The sequence below is a fragment of the Oryctolagus cuniculus genome, chromosome 20 (assembly GCF_051225735.1).
Source record: "Oryctolagus cuniculus isolate XC-2025 breed Fujian yellow rabbit chromosome 20, ASM5122573v1, whole genome shotgun sequence".
Classification (NCBI taxonomy): domain Eukaryota; kingdom Metazoa; phylum Chordata; class Mammalia; order Lagomorpha; family Leporidae; genus Oryctolagus; species Oryctolagus cuniculus.
The window spans coordinates 39,707,846-39,735,138 of record NC_142886.1 but is presented as its reverse complement, the minus strand read 5'-3'; the positions used below and the strand labels follow the sequence as shown (position 1 = coordinate 39,735,138).

Below are 27,293 nucleotides of genomic sequence, written 5' to 3'. Positions count from 1 at the left end.
CCTGGAAGAGGGGCAACCGGGACAGAATCTGGCGCCCCGACCGGGACTAGAACCCGGTGTGCTGGCGCCACAGGCAGAGGATTAGCCTAGTGAGCCGCGGCAATGGCCTAATGTGTTTTTTATAATTCATATCTGTTACTTACACCATGTGGTCATCTTGGAGCCAGTCTTATTTGTTGCCTTTGACTTGTCTCTTGACTACAGACTCTATTTCCTGGTTTCCTCATTGGTCCAACCATTTTGGATTATAACCTGGATATTCAGAACAATACATTGTAGAGACTCTGGATTCTGTATTGACCTGTTCTAACTCCTGTCTTCCTTGTATTGGGCAGCAGCTAAATCTCCTTTCAGTTTTTTTAGCTTTAACCTGTCCCCTTATCTTCTTCCCCACGTGTGTACGGCCACAGATTTGGGCAGGTTTTACACAAAACTTGGGTCTTGCCCTCCCAAGCTGAGCATTCCACTCATCACTTTCTAACTTCTGTGTTTGTCCCAAATGCTGTTTTCTGGCTCTTCAAGGCCTTGGGTCTCCGTGCAGATTTTCAATGCCCTGCCTGGGATCTTTTATAAAATCTAGAAATTCCTCCTGTTACCCTTTTCTTCTTTTAAATGTAGACTCTTGTCATTTTGCTGCTGTTGGGCTCCTCACTGCCTTCATGTGAGTTGTGTTTTTGTTTGTTGCCTTATTTTTTTTAAGATTTATTTATTTATTTGAAAAGCAGAGCGAGAGAGAGAGAGAGAGAGAGAGAGAGAGAGAGAGAGATATCTTCCACCTGCTGGTTTACTCCCCAAATGGCCAAAACAGCCAGATCTGGGTCAAGCTGAAGCAAGGAACTTCATCTGGGCCTCTGGAGTACATGGGCCGTCCTCGGCTGCCTTCCCAGGTGTGTTAACAGGGAGCCGGATCAAAAGTAGAACAGCCACAGCTTGAACCAGCACTCCAGCATGGGATGCCAACATTGAAGAGGCAGCTTAGGCTGCTGCACCACAAGACCGGCCGCTGATTGTGTTTTAAGCTAAGGGTGGTAGCTATTGGCAAGAGGACTGTCCGTTACAAACTACTCGGCTATTATTGGAATCAAAACCCTCATCTTTCCCAGCTTGCAGAGTCTATCCCTGGCAGTAGGTCCTTAGATGTCCCTTGGCTTTACCCCTTGGCCTAACGAGTCCCTCTGCCTTCCTTCCCTCCCTGGTCATTCCCAGTCCTGAGTCTTGTCGTTCCTTGAGGAGCTGGGGGCTCTGGGCTCTGTTCCCATTGGTGGCATCATTATCCTATGGCAGGCTTTTCACGCCTGATCACCTGGCTCAAAGCTCTCCTCCTTCAAACCCTCTCCAACATCTTTGGTCCCAGATGTCCTCAACCACAGACACAGTGCCTTTCCCACAGCCTCAGTGTCCACAGGCTCCGGCCCTGCAGCTCCTTTCCCCAGTCCCCTCCCCAGGTATTCGAGCTTCCTGGGAGGTCGGGGAGGTAGGATGAACAGACACACATCGCCTCTGCCCCTCGCCCGGACATTGCGCTCACCATGGCTGTGAACCCCTCGGGATGTCCAGGAGGCAGACTTGGCTTCCCTCCAATGTCCTGAGACCCCCTGGCTTGCAGCCTCAGCATCCACAGGTGGGGCCCAGGCTTCCTGCCTGACCTCCGCCCTCTCCGCCCCTCCTGCTCTACCACCTCCTCCAGCCCAGCCCACAGTATGTACCTCGGGAGGCAAGTGATGGGGAAGAACTCACTCCTCAAGGCCCAACTGCAGTTCCTACTTCCCTTTTCCCATGAAGTCTTCCCTGATCACCGGTGCTTGAAATTCATCTTTCCCTGTGCTGAGCCCTTTAAAAAAAAAGTTTTTAATTTAGTTATTTGAGAATCAGGGAGAGAGCGCATTGCCATTTGCTGGGTCACTTCCCAAATGCCCACAATGGCTGGGCCTAGGTCCGGCTGAAACAGGAACCTGGAACTCAATCCAGGTCTCCCGTGTGGGTGGAAGGGACCCAAGATCTTGATCAATTACCCGTCACCGCTGCCTTCCGGGGTCTGGGATGCAGGCGTCCCAACCAGTGGCTTGACTGCTAGGCTAGATGCCTGGTTTTGCTGTGTCCTGCTGTGTATTGTCATCAGTTAACAGGGTTTCATTGCAAGTTACAGAGACTCCTTCAAAGGGTGGGGAGGAGGGAGGGAAAAGATATCAGAAGGATTCTTGGACTGTCTGTCAACAGTTAGAAGAGCTGCCAGGGAACTCCCAGGGCGAACGGAATTGCTGAGGGGGCACACCTGTGCCCACGTGACATCTGTCACTCAGCAGCATGACAAGGAGTCTTGGGTTGGGTTGCTCTGAAGGCAGTAGCTAGCTGTGTGGAGTCTTAGAAACACCTTGCTTTGTTTATCAATGGCCAGAGATGCTGGTTGTAGTTTTGTGGGATACTTAAAGCTGTCAGGCTCTAAATGGCTAAGGATCTGCTGGCTTTGGCGATTTAAAAAATAACTGGATGTGTCCAAATTTGAGCTCGGTGCCAGCAGGCATTTGAGCTAACAGGTTTTAGCCTTCAGTGAAGAAATAAACAACCTAGGGGCCAAAATACATGGGCTGCCTTGGGCTCACCTACATGACACCCAGATTCGCCTCCTGTTGACTTTTCTAGTAGAGAGAGAGTTGGAGAGGAGAAGGAGACGACTTGCAAAGGAAGTAGGAGCTTCTCCAGTCACTCTTCCAGCCCTCGTCGCAATCATCCAAGTGCAAGCTTCGGCAAGGCTTGGGATGTGCCGTCCATTTCTGTCCTGCCAGCAGTGCAGAGTACTAACTCATTTGGTTGGGGTGCACGGTAGGTGGGAGAGCCTCGTCCCCAGCTTGAGCAGGAAGACAGAGTCTAGAACCGCAATCCTTTCTAAGGAGAGCCTTAGTGGTGGCCAAGATGACCAGACGTGCCTGACCCTAGAGACACAGCACAATAGGAGGCCACTTGATGAGGAGAGTGCAGAAGCTCTTTAGACAGACAGGTCAAGGTGAGCACTCGAGGACCCAAGCTCATGACAGTGTTGGCCCGGGCATGTTTTCCACAGGGCGTCTGTTTAAAGAAACAGCTGGAAGCCTGACACTCAGTGCCTAGCACAGAGCTTTGCATGCACTGGGAGGTCACTAAATATTGTTGTATTTTCCTGAGGCCTACGTGGCATTTTTCTTTTTATATTTTATTTTATTTAATGAACATAAATTTCCAAAGTACAGGCCGGCGCCGCGGCTCACTAGGCTAATCCTCTGCCTTGCGGCGCCGGCACACCGGGTTCTAGTCCCGGTCGGGGCGCCGGATTCTGTCCCGGTTGCCCCTCTTCCAGACCAGCTCTCTGCTGTGGCCAGGGAGTGCAGTGGAGGATGGCCCAAGTGCTTGGGCCCTGCACCCGCATGGGAGACCAGGAGAAGCACCTGGCTCCTGCCATCGGATCAGCGCAGTGCGCCGGCCATTGGAGGGTGAACCAACGGCAAAGGAAGACCTTTCTCTCTGTCTCTCTCTCTCTCACTGTCCACTCTGCCTGTCAAAAAATTAAAAATAAATAAAAATAAATTTCCAAAGTGCAGCTTATGGATTACAATAGCTTCCCCCCCCATAACTTCCCTCCCACCCACAACACTCCCCTCTCCCACTCTCTCTCCCCTTGCATTCACATCAAGATTAATTTTCTATTATCTTTATATACAGAAGATCAATTTAGCATATATTAAGTAAAGATTTCAACAGTTTGCACCCACACAGAAACACAAAGTGTAAAATACTATTTGAGTACTGGTTATAGCATTAATTAAACACCTAAGAGTAATTGTGTATTAATTACAGAGTTCAACTAATAGTTTTAAGTAGAACATAAAAAATACTAAAAGGGTAAAGTATTAAGTTCTTTTTTTGTTTGTTATATAGTTATTTTTTTGTATTTAATAAATGTGAATTTACAAAGTGCAACTTTTGTATTGTTGTGGCTCCCCCCACAACCTCCCTCCCTCCCATGGCCCTCCCCTCTCCCACTCCCTCTCCCATCCCGCCCTTCATCGAGTTTCATTTTCAATTACCTTCATATACTGAAGATCAACTTAGTATATACTAAGCAAGGATTTCAACAGGCTGCACTCACACAACCGCACAAGGTATAGGGTATTGTTCGACTAGTAGTGTTGTTTTTAAGTTTCATAGAACACATTAAGGACAGAGATCCTACGTGGGGAGCATGTACCCAGTGACTCCCATTGTTGATTTAACAATTGGTACTCTTATTTATGACGTCAGCAATCACCCAAGACTCTTGCTATGAGCTGTCTAGGCTATGGAAGCCCCTTGAGTTCACCGACTCTGAACTTGTTTAGTCAAGGCCATATCACAGTGGAGGTTCCTTCCTGCCTTCAGAGAAAGGCGCCTCTCTGCTTGATGGCCTGTTCCTTCTGCTGGGGTCTTGTTCACCAGGATCTTTCATTTAGATTGTTTTTTTGCCACGTGTCATGGCTTTCCATGCCCGTGAGACTCTCATGGACCTTTTAGCCAGATCAAATGTCCCAAGGGTTGATTCTGAGGCAGGAGTGCTGCCATTCTATAAGTCTGCTGTGTGTCCTGTTTCCCCCACAGGATCATTCTCTCCCTTTTAATTCTATCCTTCATTATTTGCTTACACTGGTCTTATTTGTGAAATCTCATCGACACATACCCTTTTTGATCGGTTGTGTATTTATACTTATCACTTTACCAAGTGCATTGGCATTGGTACCTGCCTCCTTGGTAAGATTGAGTTGAAATCCCCTGGCACATTTCTAGTTCCACCATTGGAGGTAAGTCTGAGTGAGCATGTGCCATCCTATATATCTCCTCCCTCTCTTATTCCCACTCCTGTGTTTAACAGAGATCACTTTTCTGTTAATTTTAAATGCCTAAGAATGATTGTGCATTGATTACAGAGTTCAACCAGTGGTCTTATGTAGAACACACAGAGCAACAACAACAACAACAAAAATACTAAAGGAATAAAATAGTAAGTTGTTCCTCAACAGTCTAGACAAGGGCTGCTCATGTCATTGTCTCTCATAGTGTCCATTTCACTTCAATGGGTATCATTTTAGGTGCTTGTTTAGTTGCCATCGATCAGGGAGAACATGTGATATTTGTCCCTTTTGGACTGGCTTATTTCACTCAGCATGATGTTTTCCAGCTTCCTCCCATTTTGTTGTGAATGCCCGGATTTCATTGTTTTTTACTGCTGTATAGTGTTCCATAGAGTACATATCTCATAGTTTCTTTATCCAGTCATCCGTTGATGGACATTTAGGTTGATTCCATGTCTTAGCTATTGTGAATTGAGCTGCAACAAATATTGAGGTGCAAATGGCTCTTTTTTTCTCCCCTTTAATTCCATTTGGGTAAATTCCAAGGAGTGGGATGGCTGGGTCCTGTGGTAGTGCTATATTCAGGTTTCTGAGGATTCTCCAAACTGTCTTCCATCGTGGCTTTACCAGTTTGCATTTCCACCAACGGTGGGTTAGTGTCCCTTTTTCCCCACATCCTCACCAGCATCTGTTGTTGGTTGATTTCTGTATGTAAGCCAATCTAACCGGAGTGAGGTGAAACCTCATTGTGGTTTTGATCTGCATTTCCCTGATGGCTAGGGATCCTGAGCATTTTTTCATGTGTCTGTTGGCCATTTGGATTTCCTCTTTTGAAAAATGTCTGTTAAGGTCCTTGGCCCATTTTTTTATTGGGTTGTTTGTTTGGATTCTGTGGTGTTTTTTTTTTTTTGTTTTTTTTTGTTTTTTTTTTTTTTTTTTTTGACAGGCAGAGTGGACAGTGAGAGAGAGAGACAGAGAGAGAAAGGTCTTCCTTTGCCGTTGGTTCACCCTCCAATGGCCGCCGCTGCAGCCGGCGCACCGCGCTGATCCTGGCAGGAGCCAGGAGCCAGGTGCTTTTCCTGGTCTCCCACGGGGTGCAGGGCCCAAGCACCTGGGCCATCCTCCACTGCACTCCCTGGCCATAGCAGAGAGCTGGCCTGGAAGAGGGGCAACCGGGACAGAATCCGGCGCCCCAACCGGGACTAGAACCCGGTGTGCCGGCGCCGCAAGGTGGAGGATTAGCCTATTGAGCCACGGCGCCGGCTCATTCTGTGGTGTTTTTTGATCATTTTATAGATTCTAGTTGTTAATCCTTTATCTGTTGTGTAGTTTGCAAATAACGTCTCCCATTCTGTTGGTTGCCTCTTCACTTTCCTGACTGTTTCCTTTGCTGTTAAGAAACTCTTCAGTTGGCCGGCGCCGCGGCTCACTAGGCTAATCCTCCTCCTAGCGGCGCCGGCACACCGGGTTCTAGTCCCGGTCGGGGCGCCGGATTCTGTCCCGGTTGCCCCTCTTCCAGGCCAGCCCTCTGCTGTGGCCAGGGAGTGCAGTGGAGGATGGCCCAGGTGCTTGGGCCCTGCACCCCATGGGAGACCAGGAAAAGCACCTGGCTCCTGGCTCCTGCCATCGGATCAGCGCGGTGCGCCGGCCGCGGCGGCCATTGGAGGGTGAACCAACGGCAAAGGAAGACCTTTCTCTCTGTCTCTCTCTCTCACTGTTCACTCTGCCTGTCCAAAAAAAAAAAAAAAAAAAGAAACTCTTCAGTTTGAGGTAATCCCATTTGTTTATTTTATCTTTGCTTACTCGTGCCTCTGGGGTCTTCTCCAGGAATTCTTAGCCTATTCCGATATCTTGAAGGTTTCCCCTATGCTCTCAATTAGTTTCATGGTGTCGTGGTGCATCTCCAGTTCTTTGATCCATGTTGAGTGGATTTTTGTATAAGGTGTAAGGTAGGGGTCTTGCTTCATACTTCGACGTGTGGACATCCAGTTTTCCCAGCACCATTTGTTGAAGAGGTTGTCCTTATTCCAGGGGTTGGTTTTAGGTCCTTTGTCGAATATGAGTTGGTTATAGATGTTTGGATTGATCTCCGGTGTTTCTATTCTGTTCCATTGGTCTATCCATCTGTTTTTGTACCAGTACCAGGCTGTTTTGATTATAACTGCCCTGTAGTACACCTTGAAGTCTGGAACTGTGATGCCTCCTGCCTTGTTTTTATTGTAAAGGATTGCTTTAGCTATTCTGGGTCTCCTGTTTCTCCATATGAATTTCAGCATCATTTTTTCTAGGTCTTTGAAGAATGACTTTGGTATTTTGATTGGTATTGCATTGAACTTGTAAATTGCTTTTGGGAGAATGGACATTTTGATAATATTGATTCTTCCAATCCATGAGCATGGCAGGTTTTTCCATTCTTTTGTGTCGTCTTCTATTTCTTTCTTTAGTGTTTTGTAATTTTCATCATAGAGGTCTTTGACCTCCTTGGTTAAATTTATTCCAAGGTACTTTATTGTTTTTGTGGCTATCGTGAATGGAATTGATCTTAGAAGTTCTTCCTTGGCCCTGGCTTTATCTGTGTATACAAAGGCTGTTGATTTCTGAGCGCTGACTTTGTATCCTGCTACTTTACCAAACTCTTCTTTGAGTTCCAATAGTCTCTTATAGGAGTTTATCGGGTCCCCTATATATAGTATCATGTCATCTGCAAATAGGGATAGTTTAACTTCCTCCTTTCCCATTTGTATCCCTTTAATTTATTTTTCTTGACTGATGGCCCTGGCTAACACTTCTAGGACTGTATTGAATAGCAATGGTGAGAGTGGGCATCCCTGTCTGGTGCCAGTTTTCAATGGAAATGCCTCCAACTTTTCCCCATTCAATATGATGCTGGCCTTTGGTTTATCATAGATTGCCTTAATTGTGTTGAGGAATGTTCCTTCTAACCCCAATTTGCTTAGGGTTTTCATCATGAAGGGGTGTTGTATTTTGTCAAATGCTTTTTCTGCATCTATTGAGATAATCATATGATTTTTGTTTCTCAATTTATTAATGTGATGTATTACATTGATTCTAAGTGGTATTTTAAAAACATTCATTTATGTATTTGAGACAGAGAGCTCCTGCTCTCTGATTCACTCTCCAAATGCCCACAACAACTGAGGCTATATTGAGCTAAAGTCAGGAACCAGAAACTCAGTTTAGGTCAGCCACATGGGTGGCATGAACCCAACACTTGAGCCATCCCTTCTGCCTCCCAGGGTCTGCACCAGCAGGAAGCTGGAATCAGAAACCGGGAGTTGAACCCAGGCATTCTGACATTAGGCATCCTAACTGATATCTAATAGCTGGAACACATACCTGATGTAAATGGCATTTTGATCACAGAAATCAGAATTTCATGGGTGGATGGGTGTGGTACAGGGCTTAAATCATCACTTCTGTATGCCTGCCTTCCAAATCCAAGTGCCTGGTTTGAGTTCCAGTTACTCTGTTTCTGATCCAGCTTCCTGCTAATGCCCAGGCTGGAAGTAACAGATACTTGGTTCAAGTACTTGGCTCAAGTACCTGTCCCTCACACCTCTGTTTTTGACTTGGTTGTAATTCTAATTCATGGCTTCAGCCTGGCCCAACCCTGGCTATTGCAGACATTTAGTGAATGAACCATAAAACGTAAGAGCTCTTTCTTGTCTTTATGGTTTAAGAAAAAATATTTTTAATAATGCTAGGAGACCCACCCTGTGGTGCAGCAGGTTAACTACCACCTGTAATGCTGGTATCCCACATGGGCACTGGCTTGAAATCTGGCTGCTCCACCTCCAATCCAACTCCTTGCCATGTGCCTGGAAAAGCAACGGAAGATGACTCAAGTGGTTGGGCCCCTGCACCCATGTGGGAAACCTTGATGAAGCTCCTGGCTTTGGCCTGGCCCAGCCCTGACTGTTGTGGCCATTTGGAGAGTGAACCAGAAGATCTCCCTCTGTCTCTCTGTCTCTGTGTGTGTGTGTGTGTGTGTGTGTGCGCGCGCGTGCGCGCGCGCATTTCCCCCTCTGTAACTCTGCCTTTCAAATAAATAAGAAAAAAATCTTTTAAAAAATTGATGTCAGAACTTCTGTTATAGCATGAAGACAAGTTACTGCACATAGAATACTGTGTGTGTGTTTATCCCTGACATTATGTTAGTTCATTTACTTCTAGCCCTCAGAAGAATGGAAGCTCCCATTTCCATCTGGCCCAGATTAGGATATAAAGATGAAAGCAGCAGAGAGAGACACTTTCTTCAGATCCCAGTTTTCGAAAGCTCGGTGTCCCCGAAGCATTTATCTGCCGAGATAGCCATCTCAGGAGACGTAATACCTGCACACAAATGAGATGCCCATCTGTGCTCTGTGGCTTCACAAAGAATGATGCTGTGTGCTCTCTGCTTGCCCGAGATGCACGACTTGTGGGTGAAATAAGTTGTTATTCTTGTTCAATTGCTGGGTTTTGCATACCCACTGGCACTGTGAAAGCCTCACCTCCATTCAAAGGGTCTTGCTTTTGACCAGAGAAGAGGAACAGCCCTGCTCTACTGGGGAAGCAAAGGCTGCAGGGATGGCTCATGCTGGTGCCCAGCGCCCTCACTGTTCAGTATTTGATGGTCTACCAACTGCGCCGTCAACTCCTCATTACACATGGCCTTCTAACAATTTTGCACATTTAAATACATTCTGGCTGGTTGCTTCCCACCTAAATAGTCTCAGCTGTATTGGACGCACTTCTGAAAAGTAAAACCCAGTACCTTTCTAAAGGACAGGGTATGCCGATGCGGATAATGGTGGCTTGCTCCCAGTGGCTGTATATCCTAGAAGAAATCTCTTTGCTGTCCTTGCCCAGAACAGGTGGTAGATCTAGCACTGGCCCTTCAGGAGAAAACAGGGCACTCCCAGCTGTGGATGTTTTAGCCGGCTCTGTGCTGTTGAAATGACAAACAGATGGCCGTCAACTTCCACTCTTGGACCTCCCCTCTTCCTTTAGGAGAGTGCGGTGGATAGATGCATGAGAACACTGACTAAAGTGAAGCTGAGCGGATGGCAAAATGCACAGATGGAGCGGGGACTATAAAATTCCTCGAAAGCATAAGCTGAACGTGTGATGAACTAAAATTAAATGTAGTTGCGCGAGGCAGTGCGAGTAGCAGAAAGAGTCCCATCCTGACAATCGGTGTCAGCTCCGTGACCTTGACCAACCTCTACGAGCCTCCGTTTCTGTGTCGGTAAAGTCTGGTGGTGGCACTAGATGATAATGATTGTTTCCTCGGTCTGAGACTCCAGCTCTCAGATTCTGCAACAGGGAACAGTCCCTGGCAATGTAATTGCACCGAATTGAGGGAACCCTGCTGTTGTCTTGGCATGCGATTTACACAGGGGCTCACCCCAGGGAGCAGGTGAGGACAACCATCAGTCTACAGTTGCAGACACAGAGGTCTCAAATCTGATGGATGCTGAGGCCAAGGGCAAACCCACTGACAATAGCTGGTTCCTTGGAGACCTGCAGCCGGAAAGCACAACACGAGCAGACTGTTGTTCCATTGTTCCAGCAGGCTGGGGCCCCTGCAGTGGGAGTCGTGTGCTGGGTTACCCAGTCGTCAGGCCAGCTTTTCCCCGCTCAGCACCATCCTCTCCCTCACTCACCACTTTCTCTGCTCTGGCCTGTCTCTGTATTGTCTTCTTTTCATGTACCAGCATCATCACAGGCTTCCCTCTACCTTGTCCCCTTGGATCCTGCTAGAGACAAAGATAGAGCAATGTCTGTTCCCTTCTAGTTTATCTAGAGATGCTACCACCTTCTGTGTAAGTGCAGGGGAGGACCTGTGTGTAAGAAAGAGAGACTGGTAGAGTTGCGTAACAGTAGATAGGGGGGCCGGCGCTGTGGTGTAGTGGGTAAAGTCGCAGCCTGCAGTGCCGGCATCCCATATGGGCAGCAGTTTAGACCTGGCTGCTGCTCTTCTGATCCAGCTCTCTGCTATGGCCTGAGAAAGCAGTAGAAGGTGGTCCAAGCGCTTGGGCCCCTGCACCCACATGGGACACCCAGAAGAAGCTCCTGGCTCCTGGCTTCGTATCAGCTCTGCTCTAGCCATTGCAGCTGTTTGAGGAGTGAACCAGTGGATGGAAGACCTCTCTCTCTCTTCCTCTGCCTCTCTGTAACTCTGCCTTTCAAATAAATAAATTAATTAAAAAAAAAAAGTGGATAGACTCTTAACAAGCAACTCAAACATGCTAATATTGGAGGTAGCCTGAGCCCCTGTGGAAGCCACGTTGGAGAAGTAGAATTTGGGGAAGCTGACACTGCTTAGTTTCTGTCATCATCCTTGACATGTGGAAGTCTGCCCCCTGCCACTTGACAGTGCTTGTTTCGAAGCGGCACAAAAGCATGTCATGTGGGCATGTTGATTGTTTTGAGCTGAATGCATTGGGAAATGGCAGAAGTAGGAAGGGCTCACCACCCTCCCTCCTTTCTACCTAAGAGCAAGGCCTAAATTTTCTATGAGAAAGGTGTGCTTCGTGTACCAAGAACAGGGGAACATTGCTAGCACTGGAGATGATTCCAACATGAATCTGCACTAACAAACTTTATTAGAATAAACCTTAGCTTCCATGGCTTTGCCACTCTGATTTCCTGGTCACTTTTCCATAACGCATTACCTCTCACCCAAGCCCCCTTTCCCATTATCTTGTCCTGTTGCCACAGTTTATCAATCTATGTTAAAATTGTATATAAACTCCTCGGTCTGTTTCTGTGTAGTTTTCACTTCTTTCTATGAAGCCCCTGATGCCATGTAAAGCTATTAACACCAAATAAAGTTGATCAGTTCAGTTCATAGTCATCAGTCATAGAGCCCAGAGAAAGACATTGTAGGCAAATGGCTGAGAACAGCAATGGGTCATCCTGAGAAAGCAAGTCTGCCCTGTTGGCTTCTAGGGGTCCACACTGTTCAGATAGGAACCACAAAGCCTCAGCAAACCTGGCTTCTTTTAGGTCCTAGTGCCTGTGGGGAGCAAATTCCATTCTTCAGGGCAAGAAGACTGAGTGCATATAACTTAAAATGTGAGCTATAAGCTAAGCACGTCTTCTGAGATCCTTAGCCCCAGGGACGATGGCTTGAATGTGAGCGAGGAATCTTCTCATGCTCACGATCACCATTTAGCTGGCTCTGGTCAGCTGAGTGCACTTGGGAAAAGGCAGAGGTGGTAGTGAATTTGGTCACGGTCACCCTGCAGCTTCACAGGCACAGCCTACAAGCTCCAGTAGCAGCTGTTACTCAGATGGGACCATGCTCACAGACCTGTGGGAGTTGAGGTGGAACACCCTACCTGTACGCTGGCCTCGTATGTGATTGGACATGTGTATCTTAGTAAGATGCTTGGCCAGGTGGGAGAGCAGTTTGGATCCTGAGCTTTCCTGGTTCTGTGGGTGTCATGAGACTTCTTCGGGTTCCCTGTCATAAGTCTTGAAGTTGAAGGTATTCTTAAACCAGATCCCAGAGCCCTTTTGTAGAGAGAAGCAGAGTACAGAGTTGCAGTTAGGAGATGGGCACGGGTTCCTGTCCCAGCTCCACCACCTACTGGTGGGGAGAGCCTGTGCAAGTCACTTAACTGCTCTGGGCTTTGGGGTTTTTACCCAAAAAATGAGGAACTCCCCATCCTGCTTCCTGCTTTTCTTCATCGTTTAAAAAATTGCTCATTTCTTTATTTGAAAGGTAGAAGGAGAGGGAGGCAGAGAATCTCCCATCAGCTGGGCTACTCCTCAAATGCCCACAATGACAGGGGCTGGGCCAGGCCAAAGCCAGCATCTCAGGACTCATTCTGCATTTCCCAGGTGGGTCACCGGGACCCAACTACTTGAGCCACCACCTGCTGCCTCCCAGTGTGCACATTAGCAGAAAGCTGGATTGGAAGCAGAGCTGGGACTTGAATTAGGCACTCCAAAATGGGTGTCCCGAACTGTGATTAACCACTGCACTAAATGCCTACATGACTTCTTCTTCTTTTTTTTTTTAAGATTTATTTATTTATTATTTGAAAGGCAGAGTTACAGAGAGGCAGAGGCAAAAAGAGAGAAAAGTCTTCCACCCGCTGGTTCACTCCCTGAATGGCTTCAACAGCCTGAGCTGGGCTGATCCGAAGCCAGGAGCCAGGAGCTTCTTCTGGGTCTCTGACATGGGTGCAGGGGCCCAAGCACTTGGGCCGTCTTGCACTGTTTTCCCAGGTGCGTAAGCAGGGAGCTGGATCGGAAGTGGAGCAGTCAGAACTCAAACCAATGCCCGTATGGGATGCCAGCACTGCAGGCAGCAGCTTTACCTGCTATGCCACAGCACTGGCCCCCAACAACTTCTTTTCTTAAGTCATCCCCATTATGTCTGTGAGTGTGAGGCCCCTCTCAGGGGGACCTGCCTCTCATCTGTATCAGTCCTCTGAGAAGGAAGGAGGAGGAAGCCCATCAGGCTGGATGGGGAATGAGAGGCAGAAAATGCGGGCAGTGCCTTTCCCCAGAAGCCCGTACTTGTGTGACAGAATAAAAATATCTCCTGCAATCTGTAACGACAGCGGATGCTTTTGAAATCTTGAAGAAGTAGTTCTCTTCAGATAAAAAAAAATATACGATTCCTATCAGATGTAAGCAAACAATCTATTGGAGCCCTTGAGGATGATGGCTGGCATTTGAAGAATATCATTAAAAAACAAATGCTTCCTTCATTGAACAAATATTTAAGGGCCTGTTATATGCCACCCACTGGGATGCAGCGGTGAACAGGACAGACCAAATCCTTGCCTTGTTGGAACTGACATTGTTGGTGAGGAGGTGGACAGTGAACAAAATAAATAATGAGTATCATTTGCAAATCGCGGTGAGAGCTGTGGACAAAGGCGGGCAGCAGAGATGCAGGGGCAGGGAGGCTTCCTGCATCGAAGGAGGGGAGGCTGTGGCAGGTGCGTGTTCAGAGGAGCAGTACTTCAGGCAGAGAGCGGAGCAAGTGTGGAGGTGCTGCCGGGGCCTGGGCCAGCCCAGGGATCGCTAGGAGGCCAGGGTGGGTGGAACAGAGGGGGTGAGGGGCTGAGAAGCTGGGAGGTGAGCTCAGAGAAGTAGAGTCGTTGGGGAGTGTGGGTTGGGGAGGATTTCAGATGTTGTCCAAGCTGGTGGTTTGGTGTTGAGGAACATAGTGTGACAACTCTTCATGGGGCCAATCAGCAGCAGGCGCTTGGGACTGGCGTGGTGCTGCGGTGGATTAGGCCACTATTCTGCTGCCTACTTCCTATATTGGAGCGCTGCTTTGAGTCCTGGCTCCTCTGCTTCTGATCCAGCTTCCTGTTATGCACTTGAGAAGCAGCAGATGATGACCCAAGTGCTTGGATCCCTGTCACCCATGTGGAACACCTGAATGTAGGTCCTGGCTCCTGGCTTCAACCTGGCACAGTCCCAGCCGTTACGGCCATTTGGGGGAGTGAATCAGCAGGTGGAAAATCCATGTGTGTGTGTGTGTGTGTGTTTGTGTGTGTGTGTGTGTGTGTGAGAGAGAGAGAGAGAGAGAGAGAAATTCTAATACATAATCTTTTGTAAAAACGACCATCATCTTGCTCCTTGCTCTGTGTCATTTTCTTATTTGCACGTGCAAAGCCTATCTTGGAAGGGCAGAAGGGCCCCATGGGCACCGAATGCTGTGGGATTCACGGTCCTGCTACTTGCTGTGTGCTCCAGAGCAGTGGCATGGCACTTGTTGGCCATGCAGAATCTGAGCCCCACGCCCAGCCTGCTCGGGCCTGTAGGTGATCGGTCCAGGGGCACATGAATATCTGAGGTTTGGGGCCTCAGTAGCCTGGGCAACCCGGGGCAGCCAATGTATGGATGTTGGCCTCAGTTCCCTTATAGTTTTACCTCCAAGGAGCCTGGAATGATGCTGACGCTCTGTGTTCCACCCAAGTGCCTCTGTTTTTCAGAGCGACTGTCGCTCTCAGCATCAGTTTCCCCATCCGTCCTGCCAGCCTGTCTCTGGGGCTGTGGAGCTTGGGCAGTCGTCCTTCCCGGTGCACTGGACGAGCTGGTGCTGTGGGTTCTGGGGGTCTCCAGGCTGTCTTTCCTCAGTGTGCTCAGTCCTCCCAGCAGAGTGGACACTGCTCAAAGTCTGCACCGTGACAGGGCACGGCACTGCCTCCTTTGTGTGCACATCCTGCTACTCAACCCCAGCAGGAGGGCCCGGGCTCAGAGCTGAGCCCCCGCCTGGTGACTCACCTAACAGACCGCTTTCCCCCCACTTTTTGCCAGGTCCTTCATTGTATGCATGGTGTACATGCTTCCTTCACGGTATGCATGCTTCCAGATGCGTGAAGACTGATTTTGGTTTTTTTTAAAGTGTATTTATTTCACTTTATTGCAAAAACAGAGAGACTGACAGAAAGAAAACTAAGTTGATTAGGACAAAGTTAATGTGTTAGGACAGGGACAAGAGACATAAAATATGAGCAAATGATTTTTTAAATGAATTACTTTCCATTTTATCTGAAAGGTAGAGAGAAAGACACACAGAGAGAGAGAGACACACCTTTGATCTGCTGATTCACTCCCCAAATGCCCACAATAGCCAGGATTGGTCCAGGCTGAAGACATGAGCCAGAAACTCAATCTGGGTCTCCCACATAGGTGGCAGGGACCCAGTGCTTGAGCTGTCATCTACCAAGGTGTGCATTGCAGAAAGCTGGATCAGAAGCAGAGCTGGGACTCAAAGTAGACACTCTGATGTGGGATGCTGCCACCCCCAGCTGCAGGTGAACCCCCAGACCACATGCGCACACCAGGCTGGTTGCCTTTGACTTTATATGGAAATGTCACTTATTGGGACAAACATAGATACTGTATTATTATAGGGACTGGCCCGTTGCACACCATATACTCAGTCTACCCTGCTAACATGAAGCACACAGCTCATGGCCTGGGGACAGAGCCTGGAGTCTCACAACCTTATTTTGGCTCAGCTTTTATTAACTTTTGAAGAACTTGGGGTAAATCATTTCATTGGGCTGCTTATTGATGAAATAGGGTTATACTCATTTCTACTTCACAAACACGAGGCTTCATTGTCTAAATGCTTTCGAGAGCTGTTCTTCAGTATATAATTTCCAGGCCAAAGTCACTACACACCAGTGTACCTTATTTTTAAAAAATGAGTTTAAATGAATCTTCCTACTTTGATCATTTAATGATTGCAGCTGTGATGAGCTGATAGTGGTAAATGGCTATTACTGTATCTCACGGATTAGTATGGGTTAAGAAACAAACTAAACATTGACCTTTCCTGGCTGTTTCGGAATTAGTCACCCACTTCCCATTATTTGTGTGTGTCAGCAGCATGACCTAAATAAAGTTAGGGTTGATCTCTTTCAGAATATGTTTTGGATTTCTCCTTACAATAAAGTTAAGGCAAGTTGATGTATGATTTGCAATCAAATAGAAAGACCTTCTCAGCGAAGCACTTGCTCAGCAATGGAGTTCTTATTGAATGTCGGTTTCTGGATGTGGTCAAGTTCTCAAAATCCTAAAGTGCTTCCTGGCCTGCTAAGGACCAGCAGACAGCAATCCTCGTTTGTCACTGCCATTTTCCATTGTGGGGGCAGCTCGATAGCTCCCTGTCACCCTGCATCTTACCTCGCCACCTTGGAGTTCCAGATTAGCCCTGCGCTTGCTGTGGTCTGGAACGTCTCAGGTCTTGGCCACTGTGCGTGGTCCTGTGGCTTTTCTGGACTAACGTGACCGACTGCTTCATCAGCTGCTGTCCGTGCTGTGCCGAGCAGGTGGGTTCAGCGGCAGTGTTTCATTAGCTGTGTAATTTTAGACAAGCTGCAGGCTAAAGCCAACAACACAATAACAACAGCAGCGACTCCCATGGCCAGGCCGCATCTCTGGTGTGGTTTAGGCTGCAGAGATGAGATTTCCCCATCACCTCTCAGCCAGCCAGAACCCACACAGGGCGCTGATCCTTTCCACCCCACAGCACAGCTTAGATTTCACGGCCCGGGAGGAAGATCAACCTTGAGCCTGGGCTGCCTGAAGTCCTGTTGAGGAAGAAATAGCTTCATGTCCTGGGTGAGAGAGGACTGGATCCGGGAGCTCTGGGTGCCGTGTCTCCAGACAGGCAGCTCGAGGCTGGGAAAGTGGTGATATCTGGGCTCGTGGACCATGGCTGCTGTTGGAGGATAGTGCCGCTATTATAGTGTATTATCTTTCCAAAGGTCTACACCTGACTGAAAGGCTCTTTCCTAAACAACAGGAAGGTACTCCTCAGAGCTTTGTCCCAAACATGGGCTTTGATTAGGGGTCAAAGCTAGATTTGGATGGTGGAAGAGTTGGGTAGAGACATCGGGAGCTAGGGCTCGTGGCCCTGCTCCGGCCATGTCTTATGATCCTGGGAAGAGCTCAGATTAGTCTGTTGGGAATTATTGTACAGAAGATCCAGAAGAGAGGCTGGCATTTTGTTCTCCCGTCTTATCAGCAAGGAGGTTCACTTCTGTCACAGGTCTTGCCATTTTCAGACCTGAAGGAATCAGAGCATTCGGCATTTGGACCCTCCCCGTGGTAGTGCAGCCATCCTGCGCGCACACAAGTTGATTCCTGACACGTGGCTTAGAGAGTGAGCGAGCATAATGCCGTGGAATTTGGTCTTCTGCAGGTTCCTGTCCACGTGAGTGGATTAGTAATGCACATGACCACTTGGTTTGTACATTCTCTGTCTGGATGACCCAGTTAGAGGCCTGGCACGGGGACAGGATGAGCCAGGCTAGCCGGGCACTGTTAGGGAGCCCTTCCAGCTGGGGCACAGGGGCTCTGCCATACTGGTCAGGGGTGCGGACAAGAATCAGAACAAGAGGGGAGAGTCCCTGCCGAGGGACTTGGCTCTGGCCGTGGAGATAAATAGAAATAAGGGGCAAATCCGATGGACTTGATGTTGGAGCTTGTATCACGGCAGCCCGTGTGAGTGATCTGGTTTCTTCATCCAATTGCTAACCAAACTTGAATATTTTTAGCAACTCTCTCCTGTGTTGATAGGCTAGTGAGGCCACAGTTATTATTCCTCTCTCACCTGCGACCAGAGAGGTTTGCAGAGCTGTTCAGTGATTTTGTGAAAGCCACACTTTCTTCATAGCCAGGCTGTGATGGAAGCCCAGCCCCAACCCAGTCCCGCGCTTGTCTCTCAGCTGGGGAAGAGGCTCGGTCTATAAAATGTGTGGTTGCTAGGAATCACTGTTGTTGGGAAGGAGAATTGGAAGCATTCTCATTTCTAGATTACCTTTCAAATATTCAAATTCATGCACCAGGAGCATATGGCTGGAACTTTTATTTTTTCACTCAGATGTCTTCCAATGTGCTTCATTGAATTCCAAATCCACATCAGGTTTGAATTTTGAAAATGCCAACTGTATACTAACTGAATGTGAGAAATGAAGAAAACTTTCATAAATGTTTTTTTAAAAATAAATGGTGTTCTGTGTTGAGATAAACTGGCTGTATGGATTTTTTTTTCTTTGTGGTTCATTTGCATCTTGATAATATCGTGGGAACAATGCTACCCATGTGTTCTTGGCTCTTTCTCTACAAGATAGTTCCATGATAGCACATGTCAGACAGCAGAGGAAAACAACACGCTCCTAGAGGGCTGTGTGGCCTTGCTCATGGCCGGGGACAGGTCTCGGTGTTGGGTGGGGGGAGCAGCTTTTGTCATCCTCGGATGGCTGCATTTGCGCTATGTTCTCAGCCTGTCCACAATTGGAGTCAAGAATTTATTTAACCCCATTTTCTGGGGTTAAGTTTGCCACTTACGCTTTTGTTCCTTACCAGGTAAGAGATTCTCAAGCATTTAAAACTAATAAAAGAGAGCTTTTATCTGCTGAGTTTTTGCTCAATTGAAGAGAGAAGTCTGAATGTGTGTGTTTTGCCTGACCTCAGTAAGAGGCGCAGACAGAGTGGAAGGAACCTTGCTTCTTAGTCAGGAAACTGAGGGGGATACAAGGGTCTTCCTCCCCAGCTCCTTTGAGGCCTTCAGGGCTTCGTGGACCCCGGGATGCTCCCTTGTGAGATGCCTCCCTCCTCCTGCCAATAGTGCACATTAAAGTCTGCCACAGTCCACATGAGACATGATGTGTGCATTGTACATCTCCAAGCCTGAGTCACTCTCAATTGTCAAATCTAGCATTATTTTATGCGCCACTAACAGAAAAAGTGCTGCCTAATATAATTAGAGGCACTCATTTCAGGGAGTTCCTAAGTAGAAATGTGCACTGAAAAATTGATGACTACACCTTACTGATGAGTTGAGTTGTAGTTGGCTGGTTGGGATATTGCCAAATTCTCTCAATTTAAAAAAAATCATATATATTTCATTTTAAAATTTTATTTATGTGAGAGACCAAGAGAGAATGAGAGAGAGAGAGAGAGAGTAAGAGAGGGGGGAGGGAAAAACAGACACATTCTGGGTTCTTCCTTAGGATGAAGGAGAAGCCCTCCATGTTGTTTCTGTCCTGCTTCTCATTAGGACAGAAACGAGGTGACACAGCAAGGTCACAGCAAGCTGCTTGTGACCACAGAGGTGGGAACCAAGCTAGAGGACAGTGGAGCACCGAGGCGGAAGCATCTTTGGTGCCTGCCTTCACTGAGCCAGCTGCCCCAACCCCCCCCCCCCTTCCCACTGGGCTGCCTGCCACTGTGAGCTATTGGGTGAGAGGTAAATAAACCAACATCTTCATTTAAGCAAGTAGTATTTGGTCTCTATTGAAAAAAGAGTTCTATCTAAATCAAGTGCTTTACATTTTGATCACATGTATAACCAGCATTATTGTGTTAAAAACTTCTATTTTTTTTCTTAAGTAGGGAGGATTAGGATAAAATACATTGACACAACCCATCACAGCCTGAGATTTTAAAAAGAAAACAGTGTATTGGATAGCATGCTCAGTGGTGCTGTTAGTGCCCAGTTCTCCCCGGGACATTGCCCCATGGCAAGCACATTGACTTGAGCCCACGGGTCATCTTCCATGCAGACTCAAAGGAGATTCATGCACACTGAGGACACTTAGCGGCTTTGTCCCCAATGTGTGGTCTTAAAGCAAACTTGTCAATGGCCTTTCTCTTCCTAGGAGAATTTTCTTCCCAACCCTTACTGAGCATCCATGTGAGTGTCCCGAGCGTGAGGCCTTCATGGTTAACTTCTCTTCTCCAGGAGCTGGCCCACGGCCCTCTGCAGTTGCACAACCAGCTGTGGAGTGACTGCTGGAGAAAAGATGACCTCATCTACTAGCAGGCGTTCTTGGGACTCTAGCAGGGACGCCATGCGGGTTGTGCTGTGCAGTCAAGCGGCTGTCCATCGCTCAGCCCAAGAAGGCAGTGGCCGTAGGTGGGTAACAGGAACCATTTCCAGTGTTTTCCTGTGCTGTTTTACATCCCCAAGGCTATCTGATGGGAGCATACCTATTAGCCACTAACTTCTGATCTCACAGATGAGCTCGGCTTCTGGAAATCAAGGCAGGACCAGTGCTTGATTTCTCTCTCAGAGGGTGCTGAGAACAGAGGCCGGAAGGCACCTGGCCTCTCATTTGCAAGGAGCCTTGTGTCCCAATCATGTTGGATACCCCTTGACCTTGGGCTTTTACCCAAGAGTCGAGGAACTAATCTCAGTAAGAACTGGGTTTCCAGGTGAGGAGTCCTGAGACTTGCCTTGGTGAGAGAGATCATCATGGGAGCCTCTCAGGCCATCTGCATGGAAACACACAGCAGAGGCTCCTGGATGGAGTGGGGAAGGGAGCCATGGTCAAGGTGCAGCTCACTAAGTCGCGCTTTGCCTAGTGGAGCCTGTACATTACATTCAAGGTGGAAAACAAGGCCAACAAAATGCAAAATGACTTCGCTTCAGTGGGCCCTGGGACCTCAGCTGGGAGAGTCTTTTGCAGTCATGGGACAAGAAAACAGAGAGAATAGTTGACATGTGAAAGTCAGTCTGTGCATGCTACTCGGACTAAATGTCACATTTCCTTTGACAGATTTTGCAACCTGAAAAATGAAAATTAGATGTAAGCATTCTCTAAAACCAGTTCTTGTAATGATTTGCCTCGTAACCAGTTGGCCATAAATTTACTTCCATTTTGAGTGATTTTGCATTCATTGCCAGTATCTCAAAAATTAATTTAATTTAAAAATTAGGCATAATCTAAGATTTAAAAACAAGCTTGATTTTAAAAACTTATAATGCCAAAGAGCTGGCAAAACAAACAAAGAATGTTTTCATACAAAAACACTGAAAAAGGCTTTAAATTATGGGCAAATTGCTCATTAGGTGACTGGCTTTATGCTGATCAACCTAGAGTCAACAGCATCCGGAAGTCAACACTTTTGTGTCCAGGGACACTTTCTCAGGCCTATATTCATCTTATTTCAGACAAAATTCTAATCAACTCTATTATTTGTTTTCCCAGCCCCTGGCATATTAGATGTGAATCCAAACAGGAGGGAACTGTGTGAGCCAGACCACTTTGTGTAGTGAGAAGGCCAGCTGATGCCCTGACAGCCAGGGAGGGGGCATGGGAGGCCAGGGACAATTAACATGTAAATGCAAGGATTAGAAAATCATCATAGCATGGGGCCTGTTGCTGTACGGTGACCTCCTCTCCCTCCTGCCCTACGCTTCGATGGCTTCAAGAGTGCCTTTCTATCCGAACACGCAGAGGTTCATAATGCCAGCCAAGTTGTGAAAAATATTTATAACATGCTAAATAAACCATGAGCTGTGGACTTGGCCCAACCCGGTGTTTTCTTGTACAACTCATTTTAGAAAGCTTTCCAACAGGCGTCCATAGCTTTGCCTGTTGAGTGGAAGCATCCTTCTGAAGGCATCCGGGGACTCCTCTTCCAGACCACTGCCCCCACCAGGCCTGACCTGGAAGCAATCCATGGCCTAGAAAAGTCACTTCTGAGAAGACCTCCTTGGGGCTGCGGTCATGGTACAGTGGATTAAGCTGCCATTTATGATTCCCACATCTCATATTGGAGCTGAGTTGAGTTTTGTCTGCTCCACTTCTGATCCAGCTCCCTGCTTATGTGTTTGGGAAGACAGTGGAAGACAGCCAAGTACTTGGGCCCCTACCACCTACGGGAGACTAAGAGGAAGTTCTAACTCCTGGCTTTGGCCTGGACAAGCCCTGGCCATTTTGCAGCCATGTGGGGAGTGAACCAGCAGATGGAAGATATCTCTCTCTCTCTCTCTCTCTCTGTTTCTTCCTCTGTCACTCTGCCTTTCAAATAAATAAATCTCTTAAAAAAAAAAAAAAGGAGAAGAAAAAAAAGAGGAGGAGAAGGGGGAAGAAGGAGGGAGTATCCTCACCAACACGTACCATGACCAAATCCAGTGAATTCTTGATATCCTGGATAATGTGGGGAGGAGTCCATGAGTAGTAACTTAAGTCACAGTGAAATCCATTTCTGAGTAACTGGTGGTAGAGCGTGGTTTGGAAGCAACCAGGTTGAAAGGCAACCCATAGAATGGGAGAAAATATTTGCAGATATTTTATCTAATAAGGGACTACTGTCCAGAATATATAGAGAATTCCTAAAAACTCAACAACAAAGCCAAAAGAACAAACAACCCAATTCAAAATGGACAAAAGACTTGAAGAAGCATTAGCCCAAAGATATGCAAATCGCCAAGTATTGCAGGAAAAGATGCTCTGCATCACTAATCCTTAGGAAGTACAAATTGAAATGACCTCAGGATAACTGCCATCACAATGTGACCCAACTTCAGCCACCAGCCATCACTGATCTCCATCTGTCTTAGGATCTGTGCTTTCATGTGCTGTGTTCCTATAGTTGTCTTAGGTCTTCTGCGACCCGCTGCATTGTGAACACAGGTAGGGGCAGTGTGGCACCTGAACAGAGCGTCAGGCCAGGTAACCAAAGATAAGGTTCTGACACTTCAGATGTGACCTTGGACCAGTTGCTGATTTTTGGAGCCTCGGGGTGTCTTATGTGAGATGAGATTGGTGGTGTGTTCCAAACCAGTTCTTGGAACTCTTGTGATAGTCAAATGAGATAGCCTGCATGGACAATGACCGGTAATCGTAGAGGAATGTCGTACAGACAGATGTGCCCAGTAAATGTAAGGACGCTGTGTTCCCTCTTGTGACATTGCTCCCTACGTCTGTACATGTGGTCGTGTCATGGCTGCTCTCCACCTGCCCTGCTAACACTTGAAGACAAGGCGTTATACTGGACTCTGTCTTGAGATCACTTTTAAACAATGTCCTGTGTATCTCCTTAAGCAGTAATGTATGTGTGTGTGTGTCTGTGTGTGTGTATATATATAAAATTCTGCTTTGCTTAATCTTAGAGATGAGTTTATTATTATCATCATAGTAAGCAGCCAAGAGAGATTCAATTTAGTAAAATAATAGAAAAATTGTGCTCATCTTTTGCTGGATAATTTTGCCATCATCCCCACAGATAAACGAATGGTTTCTTTGGCCTGCTAGTTTGGGGTCACGCATTTGCACTTTTAAAGCCTACAATTGATTGTTTGGGGCAAAATTGTATTCAAGTGAAGCCCATCAGCATGCAGATCTAAAATGTGGCCATTTTCACATAGACTGAATATAATTAAGTAGCCCAGGGGATAGGATATGATTAAGATTTTGAACAGCTTACTTTTGTCTACCGTGAGGAGTCTAACCCCAATATTTAAAGTGACTTACCAGGTTGGATAACAGAAAAATGACCCAATGCACCACATGTTGTAGCTCTGATCTAGTGAAATAGTATGACTGTTCTCCATGGGTCCAGGCGTTGGTCAGGTCAGAGACTTGAACTTGAAGGAAATAAGAGCATGCTCAGATTTCAGGAAAATCATTGTTTCTGAATGGTGGCAGATTTCCATCTCATTTCCTACTCACAGGTTTAGGAGGAAGAAAGTCTAAGTGGGCACAGATGATGCTCTTCCTGAAGGTTTATGCTTTTGCCTCATTAAAACTGTCAGATTCAAGGCTTGTTCTCACAGCTCAAGCTGGAAGGGAGAACACTTTTTTTTTTTCTTTTAAGTTTTATTTAATTTTTTGAAACAGCTACAGAGAGAGAGGGAGAGACACATAGATCTTCCATCCGCTGGTTCACTTGCCAAATGGTTGCAACAGCTGGGGCGGGGCCAGGATGAAGCCAGGAACCAGGAACTTCTTCCAGGTCTCATGTGGGTGCAGGAGCCCAAACACTTGAGCCACCTTCCACTGCTGTCCCAGGCGCATTAGCAGGAAGCTGTATCTGAAGTGGTGCAGCCGGGACACGAAGTGGTGCCCATGTAGAATGCCAGAGTCACAGGCGGTGGCTTTACCCAATATACCACAGTGCTGGGCCCCAGGGATAATGCCTCTTAGCTTGCATCCACTTCCGGAAGTTTGCAAGGCTTTTCTCTGCCTTTCATGGAACTGATACAGCACACTTCCAGTAGCATCTTTATCCCGGTGTAATTCCACGGCGCTGTTCCTCTTAGGTGAGACGAGGTGCCTGCCTTTTCTGAACTCCCCACATCATTTTAAAAGGAGACAAAGTTCTCCATTTCTCCCAGGAGAAGTTCGTGAAAGGCTCCGCTGCATAGCTGCATTGCCTTTAGCAGACACCGGGCAGGCTAGGTTACCACCGAAGCTCTCTGCAGCCATCTGTATTTTTGGGTGTACCATATGTATTTAGTACATCATTTGATAATGCTAAAAAAAATTAAAGCAGTGTGAGACTAAAGGAGAAAGAAGATGAATGTTAGCATTCCCCTGGGGTTCATGGGTGAAGGAATTAACACAGCGTGGCACTCTACCCTAGCTGTGTTTGTTTCCATGGCAACAGCTACGTACATGTTTCAGACTATCTACAGTGACACAGTTGCAGAAATAGTAGCTTGCAGGTTCTGATATCGCATCAGTGGACAGGAGGCACGCACTATATTAAGTAAGTGTAAAAGAATTTAAAATATAGCTCCGGATTCAGATGTGTATTAGCCCAGCTGAGCGATGTACCGGGGGCTGCGGCATTCCCCTTCGGCGCGACTGCAAAATGTGGGCAAAGTTGAAAGTTGCCAGATTCCAGTCAAACAATTGTCCTTGCTTGGGTAAATATCATCCAACGGAACAAATGTGAGTGAGTTGCAGAGGTAAGAAAATGGCCTTGACAGATCACCGAGGGAAGGAGCAGATCAGTGAAGCTAATTTTTTTTTTTTTTTGGAAGAGGGTCGTGATGGGTAAGGAATGAAAGCTTTGGTTGAGAATAGCTGAGTCTTTAGGCAATCTAATGTGCAACAGAATCTTTACCAGCCGCTGAGTTTATGGCAACTCCAGTCTTTGTAGCATTGTAGAGATTGCTTTTATGTAAAACCGATCAGGTGGGGAGCAGAGAGGTCGATTAAGGTGTGTGGTTAAGGGACATTGGGGCTCCATTGTCTTTTCTGAATGCTTATGTAAATATCTCGCTGCTCTCCAGGATGACCCTGGTTTGTTTTTGGCTTTGACTGCTACTTCTGCTACCCTTTGCTGCTGGGATCTGTGTTTGTATTGTGCCGCCACATTGTAGCCCGAGATGACCTCAGTGTTGGTTAGAGAGCAGCCAAGTAGAGATGATAGACTTTGTAAGTGTGTTCCTTTGCAACCAAATTGTACAGTAATTTAGCAAGAGTGTTCAAACGGGTATTTATTTAGGTGCCAGACCCTTACTTTTGAATAGCAGCCTAGGTATTAGGTTAATGGATTTCAATGTGCATGTTACAATTGTGGGAGCTTTCAAGTAGGTTGTAGTTCAATTTATGCTGAGTTTTTAACGTCAAAATGTTTTTATTTATGCCCATTATTCAGTTCAAGCCTGCATTTCCCTTCTACGGTAGTTTTATTATTCATGTTTCGGTGAAGAGAATGTACAATGGCATGGTAATTTAAGCTAAGCTGTTGCTTTGAGAAAGATTTGTTTTCTGACCATAGGTGGACTTTTAAGCAAAGTAACACTTGCCGTTCTTTTGGTGTGTATGAGGCGCTTTTTGTATGTGCACAAGGAACTCATGGTAGCACCTAGTGTCTGTTTTCCCTCGGAGGAATGATTTGATTCAGAGAACACCTCTGGGAAACTCAGAGCTTCTGAACACTTGGGCATGTGGAGGGCTGGGCTTGTACTGTGGGCTGTGTAGCACCCCAGTGGAAAGACACAATGTACATTTCTCCATAAGGCAATCCAAAATGGAAGTTGCGGGAAGCCTCTCCCGCTGCCTGGACAGCCAAGAGGCAGGAAGCACAGTTTGTGTCTTCTATGGCGAATTTGTCTTACGGTGGCTCGTGCCAAAGGCAGCTCGCTTCTAAGAGAAGGGGCTCGTCTGCCCACTCGCACTCTCCCCTTGGTGGAGGTTCCAGACACCAGCCCGGCCTTGAGGCTGATGGGAGAGCAGCCTTGCAGACCCCCTTCCCCAGCCCTGGCTTGCCTGGAGCTGCTGCCCCCTTGTCACGTGGGCAGTGTATTCTGTGACAAGTGAATGATGCCACGTGTGCTGGCCCCTGCAGCAGAGGGGCCTGCCCATCATGGCAGAGTTGGCATGAGTTTCTAGAAAGCTTAGGTTCATCCACCTGGAGTCTGTTTCAAGGAGCCCCACGGAATGATTAGCCCCACTGTTGTCTGCTAGGAAGTTCTAGAATAGGACCTCCCAAAGGTTGGCACATTGTGTACTTTTATTTTCATCATCCAGAGGTATTTTCCAATATAAAATCAAAACAAAACAAAACCTCAGTCGATGATGTTATTTTAACCCTTTCATAAAAATAGCAAAACATGTAAACCTCGTGGGCAGCCCTAGGCTGAGCAGGTCAGTCGCATGAAAAATCCTGGCAGGACTTGTAGGAGACTCGATTGCTTCCATTCAAAGGGCCAGGAAACTGGTTTAGAAAAAAAAAAATGAATTTGAGGGATTCCCAAATAGTGGCGGTATGGAATGAATAAGAGAAAAATGAAGGTACATACTGATCTCCTTACCAATCTTAAATGGTAATAGAATTGCCAGAATCAGCTTCCTGAGGCAAAGCTCACATGCAGCTTCCACTGCCAGCCCTTCGGAGGTTCCCAGTGAGCGCAGGACAAAAGCCAAGCCGTTGGGTGGCGTCCAGGGCTTGGCCCCATTGCTCCCCTTCCAGCCTCCCTCTCACCATGTCGTCTTCTATCTGGTGCCACTGTGCCAGGGCACTGAATGCTGTGTCCTGACTGTGAGATTCTAGGCTGTGCTCTCGCGTTGTTTCTGCCCAGCTGCCTTTACTCCCATCTCATTGTACAAGGCTCAGCTTAAAATCCAGGTCTTCCATGAAACCTGACGGCTCTGCCCCCTCTTCCTGGTTGGGACAGTTTCTCCCTCCTCCAGATTCCCA

At 47.1% G+C, this 27,293-nt stretch overlaps 1 protein-coding gene across 24 annotated transcripts in view; it reads left to right on the top strand.

Annotated features, from left to right (window-relative positions):
• Window positions 1–27,293, top strand: part of FOXN3 (forkhead box N3) — a 457,141-nt gene that overhangs the window by 106,226 nt on the left and 323,622 nt on the right. The window lies entirely within an intron of this gene.